Source organism: Microtus oregoni, unplaced genomic scaffold (genome assembly GCF_018167655.1).
Source record: "Microtus oregoni isolate MIOR12 unplaced genomic scaffold, Mior012 000026F_ref0000081, whole genome shotgun sequence".
Taxonomy (NCBI): Eukaryota; Metazoa; Chordata; class Mammalia; order Rodentia; family Cricetidae; genus Microtus; species Microtus oregoni.
In genome coordinates, this window is record NW_024543085.1 from 16,708,418 (window position 1) to 16,732,317 (window position 23,900).

Below are 23,900 nucleotides of genomic sequence, written 5' to 3' on the forward strand. Positions count from 1 at the left end.
CTTACATAAGAGTATGGCTCATTTAGGCTGAATACTCGGAGTCTTGTTTACAACATTTTCGCTAGTTATGCATCTCTCCATTGGCTTTTCTGTCACTGCAAACAAAGAACCTTCCTTGAGTATCTTCTCAATCTTATACCCAGTTCTCTGATTAAAAATATAAATATTTGGAAAGTAGTTTGATAGCATAACTATTTAGATAAACGACAATGGCAGGTTCTGTGTTAGGAACTATGACCCCCAAGTCATGGATTTTGATCAACATTATGGCACAAGGCATAAAATTCCCTATTGTGGAGTTGATCCCAGATTCAATCAGAAAATGGTCACTTCTCCAATAACAGATAGGCTGCTTTTGCACCATTAGGTGTAACTTGCCTGGACCTTTTTGTGTTACAGCATGCAGGATTCACTACTGGATCAAATAATTAATATCTTTTCTTCCCTGAAGCCTGAAAGCATTTTTATGGCACTGTGAAAGCTAGCCATAAGTGAGAATATTTTCATCTTTGATTGAGATTTATTCATTGATGCCCTGCAAACAAAGTGTAAGTTGTCTTCATCCATGAAGGTATGGCAGGTAACCAAGGGTAACAATGATAGACTGTACTGTACCTAGACCATCAGTGACCATTATATTATACAGAGGTGTTTCATTAGGTATAAGAAAAATAAGGGCAAACTTGCCAGATGAGATGATCCAAAATTAAGAAAGCAGAATAACATCAGACATAATACTTAATTGGTTCACTGACAGCATAGGAATGTCTTGTCCTATATTTTAGGATATTTGTTCTAGAATTAAAAAAATGTTGCAATGTGTTCCATCTGGGTGTAATGATTAATTTAATCTTGATTATCAATTTGATTAAATTTGGAAATGCATAGGAAACATGTTTTTCACTATATCTGTGAAGGTATTTATAAGGGAGATTTAAGCGGGCTATTAAGATCCACCATGAATGTGAGTGTCAAAATACCATAAACTGGGGTCTGATACCCCTGAATAAGAATAGAGAAATAAGACAGCCAATTAAGCATCCACATATATCCCTCTTCATTCCATTTTTTTCTGGGTGTAGAAAGTGGAGACCAGCTGTCTTGTACTCTTCCAATCATGCTAGGCCTGCTCTTTCCACAATGTTTCCCCTCAAACTGTGAGTCAAAATAAACCCTGGTCTTTCTTGTTTATGTCAATTATTTTTACTACATCAATAGAAATCTAACATAAAAACCTGGCATCAGAATTGGGGTCATTGCAGTGATAAACCTTGCCGTGTTAATTATAGGCCTTTGAAACTAATTTTGGGGAGAATATTGACAAATTTTGGGCTGTGTGCTAGAGAAGTCCTGAAATGCTTTCAGAAGCGCTTATTGACAACTTTAGTAGGGACTTTAAAAGATCGAAACTCTGAGAAAAATTCAGACAGTGGAGGACTAGCTCTGGGTTTTTCAGTAACAAGGATTCTATTGTAAATTGGACTAGAGGTTATTACTGCTTTACTCTGGCAAAGAAATGTGGTAAAGTTTAGTATTCATCATCATAATTTTAATAGAAGTAACAGACTCCATCATTTGGCAAAGGGTATCTCAGGAAACTGAAGTGCTCATGTTGTCAAAAGTTTGTTGCATACTGAATTTACTGAAGTTTGTAATGAAAGCACAGAACATGAAGCCATCCAAACTGTGTGTCTGGCAAACAAAAATTTACGAATATGATTAACTTTGTATAGGAAAGATATATACAAAGCATTGTGAGCACAATGAAAAATAAAAACAATCATTTTCAAGAAGATAATAGATAATGCCCCTTAAGAGAATGAGCTTACCTATTTAAGGACTCAGCTTCTCAAACTGAAGTCATTTGGAAGAAGAGGAACTGAACAGAACAATGCTTAGAAACAGCCACAAGGGGATGCTAGTGGGCATGTGTGCAGATTTGGTATGGGACAATGGTCTGTATTCTGTCAATTATATTTTAAATAAACACTGATTGGCCAGTAGCCAGGTAGGAAGTATAGGTGGGACAACCAGACAGGAAGTAGAGGTGGGTCAAGGAGAACAGGAGAATTCTGGGAAGAAGGAAGTCCTCATCTGCAGTCATGACCCAGGCACAGAAGAAGCAAGATGTGACTACCTTGCCAAATAAGGTACCAAGCCATGTGGCTAGCATAGACAAGAATAATGGACTAATTTAAGTTATAAGAGTTAATAAGAAGCCTGAGCTAATAGGCCAATCAGTTTACAACTAATGTAGACCTCTGTGTGATTTCTTTGGAACTTAATGATTGTGGGAACCAAACAGGATAGAAACATCAGTCAACACAAATTCTGCCACAAAGTTACAGATTATCACATCTGGGTTGAAAACCAAAGGAGGAGTTTATTAAGTCAGAAGCAGATCTTGGCATCATTAGGCACATGGTGCTGATTTTATAAATACGAGTAATGCAAGAGTTAACTATATAGTCATGGTGACTCAACCTAGGTTCCAAAGAGGTGTTGAGGCCATATTCCTTGATAAGGCTCTGAAAAGTCACTTCATAAAGTCTTGAAGGTACTACCTAGTGTTCAATAAAGACCACAAGATATGGGAGATAAAAGTTCCCTGGGATATTCATTAAAGAAAGCCTCAAACTCAGAAAAACAGTGGATCAAGACTAAGATGGGGACATTTTCTGTCAGAAAAAGAAGTGTGGGATAAAGCCTGTGGATCCCAGAATGACACTAGCAGCCCTTGGTACTGGACTGAACTGTGCAAGGTTTCATATTTGCTCTGGATTTTGACCTTGCCTTGGTCTGATTTTTCTTTCCTATGACCCCCATCCCTCCTTTTGGCATATGAATGATTACTATACCATTGTAAATTGGAAATATTTAGCTCATGTTTTTGATGGCATTCACAGCTATAAGGTTTCCTTAAATCTCTGAAGAGACTTTATACTTTTAAACAGTATTGAAACCATTACAATTATAGGAACTATTAATGTTGGAATTAATGCATATTTGCATTATTAGATTATGTTGAGTCTAGAGGGCTGAGGGTTGAAATGTTATATTTAAGAGAGATGTGTTTGGTGAGTGGAGCGACATCTCAATGTTAAGAACAATTACTAACACAAGCATGAGGACTGGATCCCAGCACCACATTAATACTGAATATCATATACTTAGAAGCACAGTATTGGAGAACAAAGTTATAGGAAGAACAGTTGTGTTTGTTGGACTCCTAATTAGTTGAAGGACACAAATGAACACAAACTCTAAGCTGAGTGAAAGAATATGTTTCAAAAAACAAGCCAAAGAATCACAGAGGTAGATGCCCAATGTGCTTTTCTAGACTTCTTGGATTCACAAGAAAATGTACACATATACACATTTGTGTGTATACACCATACTTATGCACACACACACACACACACACACACAAAAGATGTTTTTAGGTGTTGATTTGAGAAACAATGGTTTTACAATGGTTAATTCTCTCAATTTGATTGGATTTTGAACCACTTAGTATACACATCTCTCAGCATATTTGTAGAAATAAATTCATTGAGGTTTATCTGAAGATGAAAGATCAAATATGAGTATCCATAACCTGGGATCTCAAGATGAATAAAAAGTAAAAACAGAGGAAACCAAGCAAACATTAACATGTTACACTCTGCATCCTGACTGTGGACACAATGTGACCAGCTGTCCCATTTGCTACCTTAGTAAAATTGTTCCTGCCAAAAAAACCTTCCTCCCTGGAATGTGCTGTCCCCTCAAACTGTCAGCTAATGCTAATTTCTTAAGTTACTTTTCAAGTAGTTTGTCACAGAAACAAGAAAAATAGTTAATACACTCTTTTATATAAAATTAATCTTGTAGCTTTTTCTAGTTATTTATATCATTTCATATCTAAGAAACTGTGCAGCTTAGCTATGTTGTCCTTATCATTTGATTTCAGCTGAGCTTATCTGTGCACAGAATGTTACAACTAGGTGAGATTATTGCAAGTGCTTGGAAATGAAACGTAAGTTTTAAATGTATATGTTAATGTACTTATTGAAAGCTTGTAGATGTAGCAGGGTTTCTTTGGGCCACAAACCAGCTTGTAAATCATAACATGGACTCTTCTAATTATTTATGAATGATCAGCCTTACTTTATGCTTGTCCCACTAGCTCTTATAAGTTAATTTAAACTGTTTCTCTTCGTCCACTTTTCCCTCAGGAATTTTGCCTTTATTTCATTCTGTATGTTCTACTTTTCCTGCTTCTTCTGGGTCTATGTGTCTGTCTGGAAACTTCCTAGATGGAGATTCAAGGTGTCTCTCTCTCTCTCCCCCCTTGTTATCTTTTCTCTCAGAGCCTAGATTTCTCTCACCGCTTATTCTCTCTGCCTGCCAGTTTTGCCTATCCCTCTACTGCCTAGCTATTGACCATTCAGCTTTTTATTATACCAATCAGGTACCTTAGGCAGGCTAAACAGCACATCTTTACATTGTTTATCAAATGTAGCATAAACAAATGGAACACACCTTTACATAATTAAAATAATACTATACAACATGTATCCTCAGGGATTACAAGATTACTGGTAAAGAAACTTGACACCAAGCAAGCCAGAATGCATATAGAAGAAAAGAGATCCAGTTCTCACAAGTGTGTTAGCCCACAGGTGACTCAGTTTCCATCTGGTGTCAATTCTGACTTAAAATACTCATTTGAGTTCAAGCGTGCCTGCTCTGTCTGTATCCTTGAGGGCCATGAGAAAGTTCTGATTAAGCCCACGGGGAAGAGATTTTGCCCATGAGAAAAGAATACATTATCTATTAAGAAGTAGAAAAAAGAAAGCTGTTTGCTGCCAGCAGAATTCACATGAGTGATGAACCTGCTTACGTTTTCTCCCAAAGACAGTGCAGGAAGATGGTTGGCTGGCGGTATGGCTCTTTGTTCTGCCTTCTGCCATGGATCTATATAAAAGCAAGTTCAGAAATAAACTCTGGGCTATTTGACTGTTTTGGCATGAACAAACTGACCTGCCAATTCTATCCTGTGTTTTCTGTCTCAGTTTCTTTTATCTGACACGTCCTTAGCCTTAACGTCCCTCAAAACCAGGAACCCTAGCTGGCTAAGAGAGAACGGGCTCCTACACACAAGATTCCCTCCGACCTCCACCTTTGTGCCTTCATGCTCACACACACACAAACATTTTTTTTTGAGTGAGAATTCTATGAAATTCTTAGTGTTATTATTTCTCATATGCATTTTCTGGTTAGTGATCATAACCCTTATTAAGATGAAAGCACCCAATTTTTGAGATCTTTTATTGCCTATGTATTTTCAAGGAAAGAAAGACAGAGGGAGGATATTGGTGCAAGCCTGCACTCATCCTCTGGTAAGGCATCTAAGGTCTGCAACTGTACCTATCCCAACCAAAATCAATTCAAAATCACTGTGAATGTCTCAGAACATAAATCTTCTCTTGTTCTCACTGGCTACATATAGACATGAAACAGAGGTTCGATAGATGCTGAGGGGAGAGGCCAGAGAACAGGGATGTTGAAAGCTCGAGAACTCTGACCCTAACTACTGTTTGAGCACAGGTTTAGCTTTATTTGAAGTTTACTTACATCTGCACACCTCTGGGAAACAAGATAATGAATTCTGCCACAGGTCTAGCCTGTGTGAACTGCATACCCTGCCACGAGCAAACAGCTAAGAAATTAAACAACTGCAGAATAATTTTGTGTGCAATTGTCGCTTTTTGTGATTAATTTCTTTAGTCACTGAGGTTTCTAAGGAGAAGCACATTATCACTGTCTTCTCCCAATGCTTCCCAGCTCTCTTCAACAATAAACTGCCATAAACTAGGCCTTTACAAAATCCTGATTTGTATAGATTCAGTGACCTTGCAAGATCATGCACTGTCTAGTTACAACACAGAAGGTTTTCTCAGTACAGAGTATATTTATATGATAATGATATGCTTATTGGAATGCTCAATGAATCCAGATGATTAACTTTTCTACTATAACAGAAAATACTGGTGAATAGATGCTGTTGACAGCCAATAGAAAATAGCAAGATTCAACTTTTTCATAATGTTCTCATTAAAACTGCCGACTCCAACAAGCTTGTTGCTGCAGCTGCTTCTGCAATGCTTACCTTCAAGTGCACTGGATTTCAATTTGTCTTACAGTGAATAGCGTTTCAGCATCTTCGCGTTTATAATAAACAACTTTCAATACATTCCACACTTGGGGGAATTGTCCTTGTTCTTTGAGCCAGAAATACTATACTTCTTGGCAGCCTTCTAGCCCCTGGGATTTTAGTTAAATAAGAAGTAGTTTGAAAGAATACAGTATTCTGGGATGAGAAATCCAAAGAATTTAAATAACTTGCTTGTGTTGGATGCCTTTTTTTGAAAAAAAAGACACAAAGAATATAAATTTAATTATTTGCATTTTGAGCACTTACACACACATACACAGAGAGGCATAAACACACAGCTTGTTATACAATAATTTATCATCATAACAGTTAAAGATTTAACTGAAATTAACACTTTATTTATATCCTATGGATATTTTATTTGACGGAATCTTGGACATCATGTTGTTTATGAGGACATTATAAGGTTGTTGTTTTCAGTGGGAAAGGCTGTCAATATGTGATGAATGCAGGGATTTTATTCTGGAAACTAATTTTCATTCAAAAACCCTTCAGATAAGCATAAGAATGAATAGATCAATGTCCACAACTTGAGACCATTTATTATAAACCATAGCAAACACAGGTTTACCTAATGAATAAAGAAATAGTTATACATTATTTTGCTTATGACCCTTTTGAACATGAAAATTCAAAGCAGGGTAAATGCTGGTCTTGGTTAACTTTCTCACCTTGACAAGAGCAGTGAGACAAGTCTCTTGATTAGAAGTATTAGATGGAGTTTGTTAATGGAGGTGAGATGACCAGGGCCTAAGTGCCGGTCCCTGGGCTTAGGTCCTAGACTGCATTAGAAAGAGAGGATGGGATGGAGACAAGTACGCATCACTCCCTGACTCCTGACTGAAGATGCGATGTCCTCCATCTGCTGACTCTGATCCTGATTGCATGTCTTCACCTCGATGATGAACTGTGAAGCCCTGAAATGGGGAGCCGTAATAATCCCTTTTCCCCATTAAGTTGCTTTGATTAAATATTTTGTCAAAGCAATAATGAAAATAACTAATACAACATATGATTTCTTCAAATACACAGTATATATTTTTCTAAAGATTTACTTACCATATATGTGAAGAATTTCACTTGCTATCTGTACATCATTAAAACTTCCTGCTGAGTAATATCTACAAAGTATTGCTACTGGGAAACCTATTAAAAGTTACTTATTAGTAAGTATACAAAACAAAGGTGTACATCTGATTTGTTCTGAATAAAATTTATTTCTTACTGGAGAATTTAGACCACAGAATAATTTAATTTTGTGGGCTTTATTTAGTAAGTAATATACTTACTATTTCCTAAATATGATTAAATGGAATTAGATTTGTATAACCATAAAAACCAGGTTCCATTTTTGAGTGATGTTAATTTTTAAATAGCTAATATCTAATGGGATTTCGTAATGAAAATGAACCAAGATTGGGAGAGTAACAAATCTCATCAGGTAAGTATATTTACTTCTATGTTTGATGGTCTTTGTTTGAATCCAGGAATCACATAGGCAAAAAATAGAACTGACAACCACAGTTGTTCTTTTACCTACACCATACACACACACACACACACACACACACACACACAAACACACACTTAATTGAATAGTAAACTTTAAGAGAATTTAGCATTATTTAAATACCTGTCAATGAAGTTGTGAATGCAAATTCACACTGAATGCTCTGTCCTAAGGAGTGCTACAAAGCCGCCATGAGCACAAAGCAGTGAGCTCATTTTGGTTAGGGCTGAACACTTTCTTGGCAGGTTGGCTCCTCTGGAAGGTAGAGAGGAGCACAGGGTGAAACTTAAGCAGACTTGACAGAATGGGGAACTTTAACACAATGACAGTCTGATGCAACAGCAGTGCTTACTATGGGATGGCTTCCTGTGACTGCTCAACCAGGGAAAAGAAGAATACCCACAACCACCTGGGGCTAGCATAAATGACTGAGATGGCCAATAATCATCCTTCACTTCATGGCTTTTCTGTATTATTAGTCTTGCAGAATTGTCCGTTCTTCTCATGCACCTGACATTGCGATAAAATCAAAACAGCATTTCAGAACAAATGTCAAACTATTTATTAAAAATTAAATTCTTCTACTCCATTTTAACTTTTTTTTTCACTTTTGTATTTTTTTTTAGTAATTTCACATCATGCACCCCAGTTCTAGTCATTTCTCAGTCTGTCCACCCTTGCAATCCTCCATCCCAAAAGGATGATCAAAGGGTGTTCAATAGACAGCAGTGTGTACTCCCAAATGAAGGACTTATGCAAGTCAACCAGCTGGTCAGGTGTGACATACCAGAGATTTGAAGTCCAAGTCATACTTACCAGACCTGGAGAACACAGAGGCAGCCACCTCTATGCGAATGACAGTGTAGCTTGCTTTTGCAGTTGCATTCTTCAGCACCTCTGGGACTTCCTTGTTCTCCAGGGTGTTAGGTGCAAACTTAATGTCCTCATTACTCACACTGATGACACTCTTCCTGTATTTCTCCTTGATGACTTTCTTCAGGTTCAGGTAAACCTCTGCTCCAATAACCATGGCCTCTGGGAAACTGGACACCACTGCAGGGAAGATCATGGACTCTTGCAAAGCTAGCTTCTTGCCAGCTTGAGAATCACCCTTAATCACATTAAAAGACGGTGCTGCAGGATGACTTCAGGGTTATTAGCCAACTCAGAGGTGTGATGGTAAAGGGGCTTCCCTTTTCCATGGCACAAACTTTGCAGACAGCTAGTGAGACTTGCAGAATGGCATTTGCACCAAATTTAGATGTATTTTCAGTTCCATCCATCTAGATCATCAGAATGTTGTTCCACAACATTCAGTTTCTTGCTAACCATAGAGGGTGCTATAGTTTTATTCATGTGCTCAACAGCCTTTGAGGCAGGCTTTCCCACGTAGTATGTTTTATCCAGTACTTCAGAGACACCAGTGGAGGCACTGCTGGGCACCGCAGGTTAGAAGAGTCCTTTTGAGGTGTTGTAGAGATCAACCTTAACAGTAGGCATTCCATCAGAGTCAGAGATCTCTCTAATATGGATCTTGAGAACAGACATGGTGAATTTCCGGCCTTCGAATTGTTGCACAGGAAAGAAAGAGAGGTTTCTCAGATGCTTTGGCAATCCTAGAAGGCCTGGCAGAAGTTAAGAGCCAGTACAGGTGGTTCAGGATGATGTAACTAACCCTACTAGAATTGCCAAGACTGCGGGCAGGAAGTCCTTCACAGCCTCCTCAAAGTGAGCCAAATTGCCTCTGTGACTAAGTCTCTGTAGGAGCATAAGCTGGGACAGTTCAACGATTGGGGTGTATATCCTGTCACTCTGGGGACTCATAATATTTTCATTGCTGACCCGGTGGTGAGATTCTGCACTGGGCAGATTAAGGCCTTAGAGTACTAAGTCTTACAATCTAAAGGAGTAAGTGATAATAATTTGGAGCTTAAGATATTATGGAAGAGCCGGGCGGTGGTGGCGCACGCCTTTAATCCCAGCACTCGGGAGGCAGAGGCAGGCGGATCTCTGTGAGTTCAAGGCCAGCCTGGTCTACAAGAGCTAGTTCCAGGACAGGAACCAAACGCTACAGAGAAACCCTGTCTCGAAAAATCAAAAAAAAAAAAAAAAAAAAGATATTATGGAAGAGTGTTTTGAATTGCTGAAATAAATTAATCTAACACAGTTAAAGAGAATTAGAAAATTAAGTTTTAATCAGAAATAGTGTTTCAATTATAAGAAATATATGACATTAGAGACAATTTAGAATGTTGTAGAATATAATGTGATATTGACATTGAAGATCAATAGTTATTTTTACCTATCTTCTTTCTTTCTGTTCTCAGACAAGTTTGGGGTTAAATAAAGTAGATGATATTTTAAAATGTAGAAAATTTTCCACGCTCATTTTTAAACAACTTTAAAATAATAAGATGAAAATGTCCATGAAAAGCTAAGTCCCATGGATGTATTTCTACTTTTTCCTTATGCTCTTTGAATTAGAAAAAATTGGTCCATTCACTATATTTGGAAGTCAGAATATTAAGAGTTATCTTGTGCCCTATGCTAGTTAGATACTGTTCTTGCTATGTGCATACCCCTGTCCTGCCCATAGAGGAAACTGAAGACTAAATTATGAAAACATGAAACCAGGCTATAGGATCAAGGACGATGAACATGCTGAAAAACCACACTAAAGTTGACCTAACGTCTTGTTTTTGAATGCCATCATTCTTTTGAAAGGATGGATTTCAGATGATTTTAATATGTTTTTGACAAACCTCCCATTTCCAACTAGCTTTTTATTTGTAACTTTAAATTGGAACTCTGAGATCTAGCTGTACTGCATGCAAGAATAAAGACACGGTGGAACTCTTAGAGACCTACATGTAATGCATACAAGAATAAACACACTGTGCTCTAAATTACTTTTCCCTAATCTCAAAACATTTTTGTATTATTTTAGGAGTTAGAGTTAATGAATAATGAGCTAGTATTTGTTGAAATACGGAGTGGCGGGCTGTGTCCCGCCACCCGGCTAGCTTTACCCAAAATAATTACACGGAAACTGTATTCTTTTAAACACTGCCTGACCCATTAGTTTCAGTTTCTTATTGGCTAGCTTTTACATATTGATCTAACCCATTTCTATTAATCTGTGTAGCCCACGAGCTGGCTTACCAGGAATGATCTTAACCTGCGTCTGTCTGGAGTGGGAGAACCATGGCGACTCCCTGACTCAGCTTCTTTCTCTCAGCATTCCGTTCTGTTTACTCCACCTACCTAAGGGTTGGCCTATCAAATGGGTCTAGGCAGTTTCTTTATTAATAAGAAATTACTCCCACATCATTTCCCCTTTTTCTGTTTAAACAAAAAAGAAAGGCTTTAACTTTAACATAGTAAAATTACATATAGCAAAACAGTTATCAAGCAAGAATTACAGTTACAATATTTATATCTATTTTATCTTTTATTATAACTAAGGAAAACTATAACTATCTATTCATTCTTCAACTCCATCAAAGACTCCAGAAGGATATAATACTACCTAAGTAAACAAGAAATAAGAAAACTCTAGAAATGACAGAGACATCTTGCTGCCTGGACAGTCACCCAAAGTTCTTTTGTATGGTTGGGGCATCCATCTTCAGCCTTCAGGCCCATAGTATCCAGCAGACATTTCCATGAAGCAGGAAATTTCAAAGACAGTTCAGTCACTATCTGCTGTGTCCTGCAGAATGTCTCGCATACTCTTTCATGAGTCATGAACCCCAAAAGACCGTCTCACCTTTAGGCAAGTTCAGCAGTCCTCTCTCTGTGGGTTCTCTGTGTCCATTTTATGCAACAGTCCAGGCAAGAGCAGTTTCTTGCCCAAATGGCTATCCAACTCCATAAGGATCCTCTTCGATGCCCATCTTCCTAAGTGGGAGAATCATGGCGACTCCCTGACTCAGCTTCTTTCTCCCAGCATTCCGTTCTGTTTACTCCGCCTACCTAAGGGTTGGCCTATCAAATGGGTCTAGGCAGTTTCTTTATTAATAAGAAATCACTCCCACATCATTTCCCCTTTTTCTGTTTAAACAAAAAAGAAAGGCTTTAACTTAACATAGTAAAATTACATATAGCAAAACAGTTATCAAGCAAGAATTACAGTTACAATATTTATATCTATTTTATCTTTTATTATAACTAAGGAAAACTATAACTATCTATTCATTCTTCAACTTCATCAAAGACTCCAGAAGGATATAATACTACCTAAGTAAACAAGAAATAAGAAAACTCTAGAAATGACAGAGACATCTTGCTGCCTGGACAGTCACCCAAAGTTCTTTTGTATGGTTGGGGCATCCATCTTTAGCCTTCAGGCCCATAGTATCCAGCAGATATTTCCATGAAGCAGGAAATTTCAAAGACAGTTCAGTCACTATCTGCTGTGTCCTGCAGAATGTCTCGCAGACTCTTTCATGAGTCATGAACCCCGAAAGACCATCTCACCTTTAGGCAAGTTTAGCAGTCCTCTCTCCGCGGGTTCTCTGTGTCCATTTTATGCAACAGTCCAGGTAAGAGCAGTTTCTTGCCCAAATGGCTATCAAACTCCATAAGGATCCTCTTTGATGCCCATCTTCCTCTCGAAGTAGATTGGTGCTGCCAGGAGCAGACGTGTCTCATTGTCATGAAAAGTCCTAAGTTATTAAAATATTTTAAATGCCATATTCTGTAGCCTTTGAGTGATATGAAGAATGCCTATCTGAAATATATCTCTATATATCTAGAAAATCTAAGTAACATGACTACAAACTTGACTATTATGATTATCCATCAACAACCTATATTTCCTAATTATACATTACATTTTAAAAATGAACTACACAATCACACCTTATTCAAGATCAAAAATACATATACATATAACAAAATTGACCTTAAAATCCATACCAATGCAAATTATTCATACCTATATCATATCCCCCTTTAAATGTAAATGAACATTTATAAACAATATTTTGGGAACATGGGCACAGTTTTTTCTCTCCAAACTGCTTTCTGCTGAATGGGGGCGTCGTTAATTAGGTCTTTTATGGTATAACCTGTGTGCTAGTTTCATCTCAGTTGGCAGTTGAGCGAAGCAATTTTCTGAAGATGTTCACAACAACCTTTCAGGAGGGCGTGGTCTATCATACCAAATTGTAATAGAAGAAATCCACAGGGTCTGGTCCTCTGTGAAAACAAAAGAAGACCCTCTCCAAAGCATCATATTCTTAAACCCAAATTTTGAAATCGTAATACCCTTATATCCATTCTGGTTTAGCTTAGCAGCCCATGTAATGAAATGTCTCTCTGTACTTAGCTCCTTTATAGTCAAAAATTTTAAAGAAAGCACAATGTACATAATCCAGACTCTCTGTGAATTTTCCATTTTTACATGGCTTATTTTTCTTTATTTCTTTTAATCTCTTAACTATCTGTACTCTGTCTCTTTAAAGACTTTACCTTTTTTTTTTAAACCATTAACTTTATTCTCTATATTCTTTTTCTTCTCTCTCTCAAGCCTACGTACATTCATCCAACAGTGTGGTCTTTTATGTCTGAATCTGTTTTATTGTGAATCTGTAACATTTTTTTACTATCCAGGAGCATTTATTAAAATGTTAAGCAGTTCTTAAAAACTTAAGTTGCACCATGTACAGGTAATACGGTACCGCCTGTGTCCTGCCCAGTTGAAACCTTAAATGCGCTGTTTTTATGGTAATTACGGTAGTTTTTGCCTGAGACCAGCACAATTCAGCATGGCAGAGCTGAGCCAAGCCGCTCCTGCCTCAGAGCCATTTGGTGCCTCTGAGCCACACACAGTTTCAGGCACACAGCAGTCCACATTGCCATCAAGCAAGCCGTAGAGCTTTACTCCAAATGTTCCATTTAAAAGCTCTGTCTCCCACAGGAGCCAAACAGAGATCGCAATGGCGGCATAGCCCAGAAAGCCGGCATTTTAAAACAGCCAGTTTTTTCCTGCTGGTGAGTCAGGACAATTTCTTTGCGGCACGCAACCCAGAAACAGCAAAAAGCTGTCTTAAATTCTCTTTCTCTCCTTTTTAAGCCCTCTCAGGTTTTACGTGGAGTTCATTAGCACGTTGGAGGCGCCACTCTGTTGAAGTACGGAGTGGCGGGCTGTGTCCCGCCACCCGGCTAGCTTTACCCAAAATAATTACACGGAAACTGTATTGTTTTAAACACTGCCTGACCCATTAGTTTCAGTTTCTTATTGGCTAGCTTTTACATATTGATCTAACCCATTTCTATTAATCTGTGTAGCCCACGAGCTGGCTTACCAGGAATGATCTTAACCTGCGTCTGTCTGGAGTGGGAGAACCATGGCGACTCCCTGACTCAGCTTCTTTCTCTCAGCATTCCATTCTGTTTACTCCGCCTACCTAAGGGTTGGCCTATCAAATGGGTCTAGGCAGTTTCTTTATTAATAAGAAATCACTCCCACATCAAGTATTCTCTGGTTACTTATCAAGAATCACTTTGTACCTGCATGAGTAATCGTCAATGGACAACTTCAGATCACAATATTTGTTCTAAGAGCGAATAATCACTAGAATTACACCTCTCTGACTACTGGATTATTCACACAAGAAAGAGAAGTCAACATTATTCATTGACCAATCCATCAATGTTTTTTTCATTCTAAAGCAATAGTGTATGAGATGCACACACTTAAAAGTGCTCTTTAGTTTTTAGTGATATATTGAAATGTTTGTTACTTTTAAACATCTTGTTTTTGTTTCTTCAGAGCTACTTTAGCTGAATAAAATAGATTCTTCATACATACATATATGTGAATATATATACATATATGACAGAATATATTTTCACCTGTATATTATATATAATACACATACATATATCTATATATGTACATATGTATATACTGAAAATATCTAAAATGTTTTAGAAATGCATGTTCTCCACAAATCTGAGCTTCTTAACTCATTGTATTATGGATTCATAATATCACATTCGTACCTATGGTCTCTTTGAGAGGATGTCTTTTGACTACCGAATACCAAGACATAGCAGGGCACATTTGCACATGACTTTATTAGTTGTGAATTCTGTTCATGTGTAAGTGGTGCTTGGAGTTGAATATTGTTGCAACTTTTATGGAAAATAATACCATCTTTTTTCAAATAGCATATACATTAACATCTTAATTCTAAACATGATTGAGTTTCTATCTCTAAACACTATTTTTCACATTTTGGATCATAATCAAATGGCTTTTAAAAATGAAATTAGAGCAATAATGATCAAAGGGAAAGGAATATATCACTCATAAAAGTATTTTGTCTTACCATACCAGCATTGTTTCTTACTCAAATATGTTATGTTTCCTACTTTAAACATTGGTTAATTCTGTATTCTGCGTTTGAAGACATGCTGAGGAAGGCCACTAATATTGTTGATGCCATCACAGCATCAAAGATTCAATGCCAAAAGAAAATAGAGAAGTTTGTCTCTGAGTCCACAGTAAAAGTAAAAACACTTGAATTTTGGACTAAGATGTACAGAAACAAAAAGCATTTAGCAAAGATGTAAGGAAAGATTCTTAAGAGGCTGAGTTCATTGATAGTACTCACATTAATTTCCCCACAGAAAATAAAAGCCTGTCTTGAGAGCAAGAGCAAGGTTGCTGCATAAGGAGTTTTCCTTTTATTTTATGAAACCTATTTCAGTACTCAAAGCTTGGGGGCATTTTACTCAGGATTACTTTGTACTGCTTCCTTGTGTTTCAGCTACAAGATAGGCCTAAACAAATCTTAGGAGAGTGTACAAATATTCTTTTTCTGTCTGTGATCTATCAAATGCCCCTGGTGCATTACCAGGGAACTTCTTAGTACAAAAGACCATGTAGCTGCTTTTCCAGTGGGTTAAATTTTCAGAATATCTTCATATAATGGTTGTGTAATTTCTGACTCTCTACGACATAAACCTTAAAATAACAGAATGCATCAATTGAACATCCCTAAACCTACAGTTTCAAGTAGACACTGCGATTTTTGCCAGTATCATATAAACAATTTTGAGATATTTTTAGATCAAATCAAATATTCTTTATTTGTCTTAACAATGGCAAATACTTAAATATCCTATGTTTGGGAAAAAGGCTTAATTTGAAGTTTTACTTGCTTCTAAGTACAGAAATTCAATGAAATAATTTTGTCAGTCACAAAATAGAGTTTAAGCTAACTCTGTATATATATTATTTATATGTTTGAATTAATCAGAAGAGAGAGTGGGGTAATTAGAAGATTCTGAATTATCAAACAACTCAATCATGCCACTGTAATACCACATTACTTATAGCTCAAATCATGCTGCAAATGAGATCCTGTTCAATCTAAAGCCAAGGACAATCAATGAGTATGTGTGTTTGCGAAGATTTAAATAAAGCTTATATTGAACAAGCCTAATACAGAATTTCTCTATAGAAGTACTTCAGGTTTATTAAAACTTAAGCCTTTTCCCCTTTGGAGAGTATTAGCTAGTACTGACTAAATTTCTCCTTTAATTATTTTCTCATAATAAATGTGTAGGCAATTAGAATATATCATACCTTCTGCTTATGATACTACATTAGTCTGGATAAACATAGAAGGAATGCTTCCTAATTAAGTTATAGGCTATTTTTGTTCCATAGGTTTCCATGGAAATCATTTTTGTTTACCTAGTAATCTCATTAGGCCAGTTTTTGTTTTTATCAGTTCATATCAGAAACAGTGCCACAAGATGGCAGTGTTTCAGAAATCACTCCTTAGAACAATCATTCCTAAAATGCAGTATATTAAAGATCAAAACATGTTTAGTTGCCATTACAAGTGATTAAGAATTAATGGTACTATAATGGCCGTGTCATTTCATTAATAAGCTAGTCATTTCATTTAAGTACTAGAACTGTCAATTTGATTGTTTCAAAACATTGGAAAGCTTTAAGACATAAATCAACTGAGGCTTGGGGACTGTCGGTAGATTCATAAATCTTACAATCGCTACATGGTGGTATACAGTTGCATCCTTTGCTTGGAAAAATAACTCATCCTAAACACATCAGCTACATTAATTTTCATATAAAGGATTAATAGACAATTTTAGAATAAGAAATTAATAACAACACAAATTAAATATGTCATCTATTGTTTTCAAGAACAATTGAGTCATCAGCAAGCTTCCCAGTAAGTTGTCATATAAAACTCACGAATATTCTTTGTAAGAAAATATATTTTCAACCAGAAAAATGCTTCAAATTAAGATATATGAGTATATAAAATAGAAATTTTAAAAGTATGAGCACATCAAATGGAATTAAAATAAACCAAGTTATCACATGAGTCTGATTTCAATTTTCAATTTCATGTCACTATATTAATAAAAATATTGTTATAGGTCAAATGTTTAATAGAGTGGTATTTGTAAAATGTTAATTATTTTTCTAATAACAAGTGTGTTAGCTAAACTCTAAGAAACGTAAACCCAACATTTAAAATACTATGATGAGGTGTTCATAGGTTTGTAGGTTAAAATCCGGGTCTTCTATACGATTCCATTGGTCGACTTCTCTGTTTTTATGCCAGTACCACACTGTTTTCATTACTGTAGCTCTGTAATAGAGTTTGAAGTCAGGGATGGTAATGCCTCCAGAAGATCCTTTATTTTATAGGATTGTTTTGGCTATCCTGGGTTTTTTGTTTTTCCATATAAAGTTGATTATTGTCCTCTCAAGAGCTGTGAAGAATTTTGATGGGACCTTGATGGGGATTGCATTGAATCTATAAATTGCCTTTGGTAGAATTGCCATTTTTACTATGTTGATCCTCCCAATCCAAGAGCAAGGGAGGTCCTTCCATTTTCTGGTATACTCCTCAGTTTCTTTCTTCAATGCCTTAAAGTTCTTGTCAAACAGATCTTTCACTTCCTTGGTTAGAGTTACCCCAAGATATTTTATGCTGTTTGTGGCTATCGTGAAAGGTGAAACTTCTCTGATTTCCCTCTCTGCTTCCATATCCTTTGTGTATAAGAGCGACCCGGATTTTAACCCACAAACCTATGAACACCTGATTTTCGATAAAGGAGCTAAAAGTATACAATGGAAGAAAGAAAGCATCTTCAACAAATGGTGCTGGCACAACTGGAAGTCAACCTGTAGAAGAATGAAAATAGACGCATATCTATCACCATGAACAAAACTCAAGTCCAAATGGATTAAAGACCTCACTATCAGTCCGAACACACTGAACCTGATAGAAGAGAAAGTGGGAAATACCCTACAAGAGATGGGCACAGGAGATCGCTTCCTAGGTATAACCCCAGCAGCACAGACATTAATGGCAACATTGAATAAATGGGATCTACCAAAACTGAGAAGCTTCAGTAAAGCAAAGGACACTGTCACTAAGACAAAAAGGCAACCTACTGACTGGGAGAAGATCTTCAACAACCCCACAACAGACAAAGGTCTGATCTCCAAAATATATAGAGAACTCAAGAAACTAGACTTCAAAATGCTAATTAACCCAATTAAAAAATGGGGCACTGAACTGAACAGAGAATTCTCAACAGAAGAAGTTCAAATGGCTAAAAGACACTTAAGGTCATGCTCAACCTCCTTAGCAATCAGGGAAATGCAAATCAAAACAACTTTGAGATATCATCTTACACCCGTCAGAATGGCTAAAATCAAAAACACCAATGATAGCCTTTGCTGGAGAGGCTGTGGAGGAAGGGGTACACTCATCCATTGCTGGTGGGAATGCAATCTTGTGCAACCACTTTGGAAATCAGTGTTTCGGTTTCTCAGGAAATTCGGGATCAACCTACCCCTGGAATCAGCCATACCACTCTTGGTAATATACCCAAGAGATGTCCTATCTTATGACAAACACATTTGCTCAACTATGTTCATAGCAGTATTATTTGTAATAGCCAGATCCTGGAAACAACCTAGATGTCCTTCAATGGAAGAATGGATGAAGAAAGTGTGGAATATATACACAGTAGAGTACTACGCTGCGGTAAAAAACAATGACTTCTCGAATTTTCCATGCAAATGGATGGAAATAGAAAACACTATCCTCAGTGAGGTAATCCAGACTCAAAAAGATGAACACGGGATGTACTCACTCATAATTGGTTTCTAGCCATAAATAAAGGTCACGGAGTCTAAAATTGGTGAACCTAAAGAAGCTAAATAAGAAGAACCTTCATCTGGTGATGGATGGAGATAGAGACAGAGATCCACACTGGAGCACTGGACGGAGCTTCCAAGTTCCCAATGAGGAGCAGAAGGAGGGAGAAGATGAGCAAGGAAGTCAGGACCACAAGTGGTGCACCCACCCACTGAGACAGTGGGGCTGATCTATTGGGAGCTCACCAAGGCCAACTGGACTATGACTGGAAAAGCATGGGATAAAACCGGACTCTATGAACATGGCGAACAATGAGGGCTGATGAGAAGCCAAGGACAATGGCACGGGGTTTTGATCCTACTTCATGTTCTGGCTTTGTGGGAGCCTAGCCAGTTTGGATGTTCATCTTCCTAGACATGGGCAGAGGGGGGGAGGACCTTGGTCTTTCCACAGGGCAGGGAACCCTGACTGCTCTTTGGACTGGAGAAGGAGGAGGAAAGGAGTGGGGGGAGGGGGAGAGGGTGGGAGGAGGGGGAGGGAAATGGGAGGTTGGGAGGAAGGGGAAACTTTCTTTTTACTTTTCTCAATAAAAAAAGAAAAAAAATAATAAAATACTATGATGGCAGTAACTTTCCTTCATAGGCAGTAAATTGTTACTTCAACAACATAAAAAAACCTATTCTGAGCAAAACTATTTTCTCAATCAAAGAAAAACAATAAGATTTGTCCATGTAATTTGTAAAATAGTATAGCCCTTAATTCACAACAATTTAAAGAATTTCTAGTGACTGAACTATGATTTGTCCTCTAATACTTTACCAAAGGGAATAGTCTTGTAAAATACATGTTTGTTCCACTTTTCTAGTTGTCTTGGTTATAACATTAACATGAATAAATATTCAAAGCTTCAATTTTTTAAAAACTGTTTCCAACCCAATGTACACAGCACTGTCAGTACCTTCTTATATGAGCTGATCATAGTTCTTTTTATCCCTTGTATTTTTCAGTAGTTATTTTGTGTGTTAAACCTGGATGTATGATTTCAAATCCTTAAATTTAATATTGCATTCAGGAAATTTTGGCTCAAAATTTATCCAATTGGGAATCATGAATTTAATATCTGAACATACAGAATATGTATGCACATAGATTTTATCCCATTTTCTGGGGAAGATGTCTGTGTGTGTAACACACTTAACAGTGATGAGGTTCTCTCTATCCCCAAACAAAACCATTAAAGTTGGCTTCAAGCAGAATGACTGAAACAACTTCAAAAGCATCCTAAAAATCTAGAGCTGATTTTCCTAAACAGACACATTAGAATCATTTTAGAATGTATCAGAGGAAAACAAAGCTTTCTAATTTTAATTTCTATTATTAAATTATATTTAGTTACAACTCTTTTATGGAATCATGATCTTCTGTGAGACCTTACACTGTTTAGATTTTACAATTTTGTTTAATCATGTCTTTCCGTGCCATAATCATCAATGAATATACCATATTTTGCAGGTTTCAAATTAATCTGTAAATATTTGTATTTTTCCAAATATTTACATGCTAAATTTTGTCAAAAAAAATTTAAAATACACATGATAAAAAGAATTTAGCAATGTTCCTTCTGTTTCTATTGTAAGGAACAATGTGAGGAATATTGGCATTAGCTGTTCTTTGAAAGTCTGGTAGAATTCTGTGCAGAAACCATCTGGCATTGGCTTTTAAAGTTGGGATATTTGCCATATTCTTTTATGAGTTTACATTTATCCTGATACCCAAACCATGTAAATATGTAAAAAGAGGAAATTACAGACCAATTTCCCTTATGAACGTTGATGCAAAAAACACTGAATAAAATTCTAGCAAACCAAATCCAATAATACATGAAAAAGATCATTCACCATGGTCAACTAGGCTTCATTCCAGAAATGCAAAGATGATTCAACATATGAAAATCTGTCAATGTAATCCACAATATAAATACACTGAAATAAAAAAAAAACCCACATGATCACTTCACTAGATGATGGAAAAGTCTTTGATAAAATGTAGCATCCCTTCATGATAAAGATCTTAGAGAGACTAGGATACAAGGAACATACCTAAACATAATAAAGCAACATACAACAAGCTGACAACCAACATCAAATTATGTGGAGAGTAACACACAAAACAAGTCTACTAAAATCAGAAACAAGACAAGGCTGGTCTCTGAATATCAATTAAATATAGTATTAGAAGTTCTAGACAGAGCAATAAGACAACAAAAGAAAGTCAATGGGACACAAATTGGAAAGGAAGAAGTTAAACTTTCACTATTTGCGTATAATATGATAGCATATATAAGTGACTCCAAAAATTCTACCAGAGAATTCCTACAACTGGTAAACACATTCAGTAATGGGGGTGGATACAAGAGTATTTTAAAAAATTACCCTTCCAATATACAAATGATAATTGGGTTGAAAAAGAAATCAAGGAAATAACACCCTTTACAATAGCCATGAGAAATATAATATTTCTTTAAATTATTGTAACCAAGCAAGTGAAAGACCTGTATGGCAAGAACTTTAAGCCTTTGAAGAAATAAATTGGAGAAGATATCAGAAACTGGAAAGATTATCCATGATCATGGATTGGTAGGGTTAACATAGTAAAAATGGCAATCTGACAAAAAGCAATGCACAGATTCAATACAATCCCCATCAAAATTCCAACACAGTTTTTCACAAACCTACAAAGAACTATACTCAGCTTCATATGGAAAAACAAAAAAACCCAGGATAGCTAAAACAATTCTGAACAATAAAGGAAATTCTAGAGGTAACACCATTCCTAACTTCAAGTTCTACTATACAACTATGGTAATCAAAACAAATTGGCATGGGCATAAAAACAGACATGTGGATCAATGAAATAAGTTGAAGATCCTGATATAAATCGGTACACTTAGGAACACCTGATTTTTGACAAGGAAGCCAAAATGCAATGGAAAAAAGAAAACATCTTCAACAAACAGTGCTGTGATGGAGGTGGGTCTTATATCTTATCTGTTGCTTTCATTGGTTAATTAATAAAGAAAACTGCTTGGCCCTGATAGGACAGAAAATTAGTTAGGCAGAGTAGACAGAACAGAATGCTGGGAGAAAGAAGCCGAGTCAGGCAGCTGCCATGATTCTCCCACTCCAGACAGACGCAGGTTAAGATCTTTCCTGGTAAGCCAGCTCGTGGTGCTACACAGAATATTAGAAATTGGTTAGATCAATATGTAAGAGCTAGCCAATAAGAGGCTAGAACTAATGGGCCAGGCAGTGTTTAAAAGAATACAGTTTCCGTGGAATTATTTTGGGTATAAAACTAGCCATGCGGGCTGCCGGGTGCCAGGAACATAGCCCGCTCCGCTCTTATTTACAACAGTGCTGTCATAACTGGATACTGGCATGAAAACAATTGCAAATAGAACCATATCTATCACCCTGCACAAAACTCAAGCACAAGTGGATCAAAGACCTCAACATAAATCCAGTTACATTGAACCTAATAGAAGATAGAGTGGGAAGTATCAGTAAACCAATTGGCACAAGAGACAAGTTCCAGGAAATAACACGGGTAGTACAGACACTGAGATTGACAATTAATACATGGAACCTCCTGAAACTGAAAAGCTTCTGTCAGGCAAAGGACAAGTTCAATAAAATAATGGCAGCCCCTAAGGATGGGAAAGCATCTTCACTGACCCATATCTGACAGAGGGCTGATCTCCAAAACATATTAAGAACTCAAGAAACTAGACATCAAAATACCAAATAATCTAATTAAAAGTGGGTTAGTAATCAAAACAGAGAATTCTCAATAGAGGAATCTCAAATGGCTGAGATACATTTAAAGTGTAACATCCTTAGTCATCAAGGAAGTGCAAATCAAAATGATTCTGAGACATCATTTTACATCTGTCAGGATGTCTAAGATCAAAAACACAGTTGACAGCTTATATTGGATAGGATGTGGAGTAAAGGGAACACTCCTCCATTGCTGGTGGGTGGGTGAACTTGTATAGCCACTTTGGAAATTGATATGGTGGTTTCTCAGAAAATCAGAAATCAATCTACCACAGGACCCTATCTTGTGGTATACATAAACCTATCTTGGTTTATATACATATCTTGCTTATATACCTATCTTGGTTGTATAAAAAAAGCATTCTAAATTGTACAGCAAAGACACTTGCTCAATTATGTTCATAGAAGTAGGAGTGTTATTCATTATACCCAGAACCTGAAAACAATTTAGATGCCCTTTAATCTAAGAATGGTCAAAGAAAATATGATACATTCACACAATGGAGAATTTCTCTGCTGAAATAAATAAATAAATAAATAAATAAGCCATTATGAAATTTGCAGACAAATGAGTCGAAATAGAAACAAAAATTATTCTGAATGAGGTAACCCAGACTCAGAAAGACAAACATGCTGTATACTCACTCATAAGTGGATATTAGCTGTAAAATACATGATAACAAGTCTAGAATCCACAGCCCCAGACAGGCTAGGTAACAAGGAGAGTACAAAGAGGAACCCAGATATTTCTCTGGGAAGGGGAGGGAGAAGAGATCTCCTGGGTAAACTGGAGTTGAGGGATTTGGGGAGGATAGGAACATTTGCGATCAGGTTGGACAGGTTGTTGGCCTGATTGATGTGGGGAGTAATAAGAGAGATATCTTAATGGGAGGGTCACTTCGGGGTTAGGAAGAAACGTGGTGCCAGGGAATCTTCTGGGAATCCACAAGGATGACACCAACAAAGACTCCTAGCGATAGGGGAGAAGGTTTCTGAACTGGCCATTTCCTGAAATCAGATTGGTAATTACCCTAACAGTCTTCAGAGAGCCTTCATTCAGTAATTAATGGACACAGATGCAGAGATATTCAGCCAGAAACTGAGTGAAGCCTGGAGTCCTGTCGACGAGAGTGAGGTTGTATGAGCCAGGCAGAACAAGGTCATGA

General features: G+C 36.9%; 1 pseudogene; it reads right to left on the reverse strand.

Moving 5' to 3' along the window:
• Nucleotides 1-8,381: 8,381 nt before the first annotated feature.
• Nucleotides 8,382-9,278, reverse strand: LOC121463268 (annotated as a pseudogene).
• Nucleotides 9,279-23,900: the final 14,622 nt, after the last annotated feature.